We start from the raw sequence: 6,000 nt of genomic DNA on the forward strand, positions 1-6,000 counted from the left end.
CATCATTTTGCAATTGAATATTAGTTACTAGAAAATATTTTCTATCAGTTTTTCTGTGTATATGTTGATTGTAGTCATTCATATCAAGTTGTATGTTTGTGTTTAAATGTGAAAATGGAAAAATTGCTTTTGTATTTTATAAAATATAAAATGGTATTAATAAAAATTGATTTAAAGACTAGCACTTGTAAAAACTGGGCATTCTAAAACTTCCAAAAATATGATAGAAGTTATTAATCATTAATGCCAATTTAACTTGAACTAAAATGTACATGTCCTTACGGTTATCAGATGCCTAAGTTTAAAGTCATTTGTTAATCTTATTTGTCAAATCTTTCAAGAAAAAAATGCTTAAAGAAAAACTTGACTTTGTCATGTTTAGTAAATGTTTTGTGAATAATCTAGCATGGTTGTTAAGAATGAGTACATCTGACACAGCAAAACTAGGATTTTTTTTTTTGTTAAAAATGAGTACAAAGTTTTCTTGAACAATTAGTCTGCTGTTAATGTTAATTAACAACTGGGTAACCTTCTGTATTTGCCTTTTAACTCTTTTATTGTCATTCTATTTAAATAGGTAAGTATAATTTAGTAGTGACCTATAATTCTATTTAGACAAGTGTCTTAAAAACTTTCTTTTGACAACTTCCCCAAACCAAATTCAACATAAGTGCTTTTCCCTGTAGTTAACTGTGATATTTTCCAGAGGGCCCCTTGAACATGTTAGAGAGATTTTTCTCCTCATTGAGGAAAATATTTGGCTAATTCAGCTTATCTTTCTAATATAGGATTACCTGCTTAACTACCTGGAAACCACTGTCAAATGAATAATACTAAACTTTGGATTATTACAATGCTACACGTTATAGAAACACCCAAATTTTCTTGTCACTTATGTTAATCATAATCATTTCTGAGTTTTTCATCATTCATAATTGAAAGAGCCCACCTCACACTTAAAAATCAGTTATTTAAACAAAAGGGGGAGAGTATGGGACCTCCCCTGCAAGCCAACTAAACCTTGCCCTGTTTACATTAAATTTTCTTTCTGTAAATGAGCGGGGCCAAGATCTGGCAAAACAAGTCCTGGAACATCTTAAAGGCTTTAATCTTTTCAATATGCTGAAACATACCCTCTGGTACCTGATTGCTTTGGTGTCTGTGATAATCATCTTATTTTGCCTAGTATTAGTCAGCTGGCATGCCCTCAAGAAGAAAATCTACACAAACTGATTGAACCTATATCATCTATGGCTTCAATTAAAGAAAAAGAGGGGAGAGCTCCCAACCCCCTAAAGTTTTCCAATCTTTTCAAAGTTTTTCCAATCTTTTCACTTTTCTTCCTGTTTGCTAGTTTTGTAATCTTTCTTCTTCCTTCCTAAACACAGCCCTTTCTAAAATCCCCCATATATGAAGTTGCTTTATCCCTGAATTGAAAACCTGGGCCCCCTAAGCAGGTGCTGTGTGCAGAGGCCACCAGGACATAGGCTGTCACAGAGATAGAGAACCAACCCTCTTGAAAAATGCTGCTCTTCTCTCACTCATATACTTAACATCACCCTGTTTGGTCCCAGAGGATGGCTGGTTAGCCAGACAGGTAAGATTACTCAAGGGAGGAACAACCTAAGATAGGCACAGTCGCAGAGGGCCCAGTGGGAGGGAACTTGGCAGCCAACAGAAGTGAGGCACAGAACCTCAAACCCCTCCTCCCCTTTTGAGAGAGGTCTCCTGCACCCATGGCAGCTTTGCTATCTAGGCTCAGCTCAGATCGGGACCCAGGTAGTGGACAGAGACCTGGCCAATAGCAGGTGTAGGGATGGGCTGTGTTAAGACACCTTCTATTTGCTGTACTTTATTAAATCTCTCTCTACCATTTGGACATTTTATTAAAGCAAAAAGGGGGAGATGTGGAGGGCCAGAAGTAAGAACTCTTCCAGAAGTGATATCACCGGAAATGAGAACACCAGAAGCCAGACATGAGATCAGCTGTGACAGCACCGGAAGTGACATCATTGTGGGTGGCTTACAGGAAGTGAGCCTTTGTATATAAGCTGTGCTGTGAAATAAATCTACCTCACTTGTCCGCCATCAGCATTCAGTGAGCCTCTTGCCATCCTAACTTTAGTTTCTGTGTTTTTCATGCTATCTCTGTGTTCTTCTTAAATCTCCTCATCCATGCCTCTCAGGTTCAGCTGGTTTGCAGAGCTAGCCTCCGCAGTCTTCTGCACAGCTAGGGAAGCCAGACACTCAGATGCTCTTTCTTTCTCCTGTGGAGAAATTATGGACTAAGAGGTTTCTTTTAGGTTTGAGCCTTGGGGGATGGATGGAGCTGGTAAAGTGCAACTATTCTTTTACAATCTTCAGTGCCTCTAGCCTTGGATTTTTTTCTCCAGTGGCATGCTGGAACTTCTCTGCTGGACTCCTAGATGTACACAAAGGCACTCTCATCCATGGTGATAGTTAAACTCAGTGCTTTTTGGACAGATACATCTTATTCCATCATTTTGATGATGTCATTCTCTTTAATAAGTCTTTCTATACATTTTAATAACTCAGAAACACATAAAAGATCATTAGTTTTCCCCAATTAAGTGGCAAAGTTAAAAACTGATTTTAAATTTGTCTTTCTTGAGAGATCTAGTTCTTTCTAAATCTCTTTTCAACATTATCTGGCACAAATTAGCAAATAGGATATCCCCAAATTCAGACACACCATGTGATTGCACTAATAAAATCAAATGGTCTTCTCAGAATTCTATTTGTGCAACTCAGAGATTATGTAAGGGAATCATTTTCCTCATTTATTATCATTCTGGTCACTTCATTAACTATTATCTATAAGGACAGAAGTAGATGGAAGTCATTGTGAAGATGAGAACTTCTGAATTATAAGCTAAAAACAGGTTTAGAAGTTATTGCAATATTTTCCATCATTCGTTGTCACTGATAAGTCATTTTTTTCTAATTTTTAGAAATGTTGAAAGCATAAAAGTTAATTCCAGTCAATCCCTTGATATTTTGCATGAAAAAAATGATTTTATTTAAAAGCCATATAAAAAAAGAATTATAGAACTTCAGTGGAATTACCTAAGTCAAAATATTGAGATATTAGTAGTCTCTTTTCAGAATTTATCAGGCTGTTTATGCTTATGTAGACAAACTTTACCCAAAGCTCTAGGTAAACAGACTCTATCAAAAGCATTCTTGTTTTTCTCTAAAAAAGGAAAGCAATACAACACACATTTTCAAAAGACACTGCTATTTCTACATTTAAATATTGCCATACTTACTGAGGAAGGAAAAAAGACAAAAAAATATAGGAGAATACAATCCAAAGAAAATCCCTTAATCCTCAATTTGGCATGGACAAAGATCTATTATTCTTGTTTGGTACTTTATATCCATTCATTACCACAAAACATAATTAGTTCTTCAGGAAAATATGAATTGTGTTCAGAGGTTTGACAACCTTATTTAACATAAAGAAATTATTATTAAACCTGTTATGGTCAACCCAAAAGAACTGAAATAATAGTGTGAAGTCTTAAATGGTTTGCTGAGGTGGTGATGAAAAGGAAAGATGACACTTAACTGGTCATAGTTAAAAGGGGGCCTGTTCTTAGCAGAGCTGTACATGAGCCAAAATGATTACTAGGTAGTAAATATTCCACAGAAGCCAATGGGGTATAAGATATAGACATGGGAAGGGAAGTAGTACATCTGCCCATGAAGACAGAAGGTTTAAATCAACAGAACGCATGGGTCAATAAAATTATACTTTCAGATATTATTCTAGCCTCACTACAAACCAAACGATCAAGTTTGTAGTATCACTTTATTACACTTACAATAAGAGAAAATATCAGTAAGAAATAATAAATTACATATTTTTGCATTTTCCTTAAAGACAAAGTGTTTAACTTGTAAAATTTGCATGTTTGAGTAAAACTGATTTGGGAGAATGAGAGAACAACAACTAATTCTGCCTATTTTTGAAGGTGGGAGGCAGTAACATGAAACCAACATAACGAGAGAACTGAGAGAGAAAAAAGAGCAAATAGTAAGATAAGGCTAAGAATAGGGGAGCCATGGGAGAAACACACAAACGTAGATACACATACACCAAAAGAAGGTACAACATGATTACAGCAAAGAAGTCACTTCAAAAAATGATTAGAAGGAAGGGGAAGGGAAAGGAATAGAAAAACCACAAAAATGATAGTAAAGGCAGATAAAAGCAGCAAAACAAAATTTGTTTCTCTCCTTGGTAGTAATCATTAGTATGTTTGAATGTACAGAAAATAATTTTTGTCCACTTCTGAAATTTCAAAACTTCCCACAGAACTGAGCTTTCAATTCAAAAGGTAAATAAGAGAACTTATGGTTCAAATTCAAAGAAAAAACAGAAGAGGCATCTCTTCATTAAAAAAAACATTATTCAAGTCTTCCAAATTTGAGGGAGGTAAATAAATCAGTTAAGGTCTCTCTAACTCTTTCTAGTTTTGTTTGTTAGAATGTTTAATTTTCTGATCCTTTGCCCAGTGTTGCAAGTGGAAAGCATTCTCAAGTAAACAAAACCATAAAATGCTACTTTATATTTTCTGATGCTTATAACTACACAAATTCATTTTGCAGATGTGCTTTTTGTCTGTTTACAATTTTAATTGATAATTGCAGTGAATTACTTAAAAGCAGCCCATTGGATGGAACTTGTCTTAGAGCTAATTTTATATGGACAATTGTGTACCTCAGAGTTATTAGCAACCTTCAGCCTTGTACACAACATACATGGAATCACTAGCATATATTTGAAGATATTTATGAATAGAGTTACTATCATCTATTACATGGCAGAACTTCTGACAGCTACTAAGGAAAAATGAATGCATATAAATCCAGTCCCTGTCTCAAGGCATTTAAAATATAATTGTTGCCCACAATTAAAAATAGCATATATATATTTAATTTTACAGCTTGTGATACGGAAATGGATTGAAAAGAAGAAACGGTAATGCTTTGCTGCTTACCATTTGGAAATGTTATATGAAATGCTAGTTATTATACGTGTTAGGTCTTTGATCTCTAAAGAGTTTAAACCTCAGTTCCCTCAAGTGTGAAATAGAGCTCTTTGTTAATACTCATCTCAGAAGACTATCACTAGTTATTGCTTGAGATAAAATCTATAAAGCATTTGTCGTAGTGTCTTTCACATATTAGGTGCTTAGTAAATACTTGCGGTGTGAATGGTAGCTATTTCAAATTATGATTGCAAACCTCTAACAAAAATGACTATAGGTAAAGATTAGTCTGATATAGTTTTAGAAGTACTTTGATTTCATTTAGATTGACTTACTCCATCTAAGAGGGAAAACATTTTATATCTGAAATAAATAAAAGTTGATATGAATTTAAAACAATTTCCGTATGTATTTTAAATATGCTATATTTTGAATGTAAGAATCAAGCTAAAAATTCTGATTTGAGCTAGTTTCTAATAATGGAAATTGTTATCTTAGAGTATAAGACTTTCCCAGAATAAGACTATTTCTTTTAAAAGGGGTTAATAAAATATGATAGTTTATATGAAAATTAAGATTTACTAAATAGCACCCCAAAATATCCAGGAATTTTTAATGTACACAGTTAAAAAGTACACGTTTCAAAAACTATTTGAGAAATATGAAATGTGTATTATACAAATATAAAATTTGAATGTAGATTTGCTGTGTTTTAATCTGATATAACCAACAGACTATTTAAAAATTAAGAGCAACAAGTTTTAATGTGTGCATTCCCAATGCCTAGCATAATCCTGGAACAAAATACTTGCTCAATCAGTATTTCTCAAGTGTATAAATTAATCAATTTCTATAATATCTGCTCAATTTAACAGAATATTCTAGGATAATGGTTAAATCAATCTAATTTATAGGCTATATCTATATTATTGTAAGCTTAGTTCTTCAAAACAGTATGATTACCTGTGAGAAATAAGTGTTG

Source organism: Manis pentadactyla, chromosome 7, assembly GCF_030020395.1.
Source record: "Manis pentadactyla isolate mManPen7 chromosome 7, mManPen7.hap1, whole genome shotgun sequence".
Taxonomy (NCBI): Eukaryota; Metazoa; Chordata; class Mammalia; order Pholidota; family Manidae; genus Manis; species Manis pentadactyla.